At 41.1% G+C, this 873-nt stretch overlaps 1 non-coding gene across 1 annotated transcript; it reads left to right on the forward strand.

Annotated features, from left to right (window-relative positions):
- The first annotated feature begins 245 nt into the window (after nt 1-245).
- Nucleotides 246-352, forward strand: LOC141721905 (small nucleolar RNA R71). The gene has a single exon (XR_012574946.1). It is a non-coding gene; the product is annotated as a small nucleolar RNA R71 (small nucleolar RNA).
- The last annotated feature ends 521 nt before the right edge of the window (nt 353-873 follow it).

Genomic DNA, 873 nt, shown 5'->3' on the forward strand with positions numbered 1-873 from the left:
TTATCAATGCCTTAAGCTGAGCAGCTATATCAGTAGCTGCATCTACCTTCAGAATTCTTGCTACTTTGCCTTGATTTAATCTCTGAGAAGGGTTGTGGTATTCATTGGCAGCCATCAGTTTAATCAACTCATAAGCTTCATCATAGCTTTTGGCCCACAAGGCTCCACCTGATGTTGCATCGAGCATGGGTTTAGACTGTGCTCCCAATCCATTATAAAAGCAGTTAATACTCATCCAGTCAGACATCCCATGATGAGGACACTTTCTAAGCATCTCCTTATAATGTTCCCAAGCTTCACACAAGGACTCTCCTGACTGCTGCGCAAATTAATTAAGAGCATTCCTGATTGCAGCAGTCTTCGCCATAGGAAAGAACTTAGTAAGAAACTTTTGAGCAAGATCTTCCCATTTAGTGATAGAACCTGGTGGTAGAGAATGAAACCAATACTTAGCTTTATCCCTCAGAGAGAATGGGAAAAGCCTTAGCTTTATAGCATCTTCAGACACATTGTTGAATTTTAAAGTGTCGCAGATCTCGATGAAATCTCTAATATACATGTTGGGATCTTCTGTCAGAGAACCCCCAAACTGAACCGAGTTCTGCACCATCTGAATCGTGCTAGCCTTGATTTCAAAGTGTTAGCCGCGATGGCTGGTCTGACAATGCTAGACTGAATATTATTGATCTTTGGATGAGAATAGTCCAATAAAGCTTTTATATTCGCTTCTGGTTCACCCATTACAATAAGAGCTTTTTCTTCAACTTTCTCCTCTACAAGAACTTCTTCCTCTGCTTTATCCAGTGTTCTCTTTCGAGATCGAGAACGCGTTAGCATACACGCTCTCTAGAGTACCTGACAAAGCAACATGAA

Source organism: Apium graveolens, chromosome 4 (genome assembly GCF_009905375.1).
Source record: "Apium graveolens cultivar Ventura chromosome 4, ASM990537v1, whole genome shotgun sequence".
In the NCBI taxonomy this organism is placed as follows: domain Eukaryota; kingdom Viridiplantae; phylum Streptophyta; class Magnoliopsida; order Apiales; family Apiaceae; genus Apium; species Apium graveolens.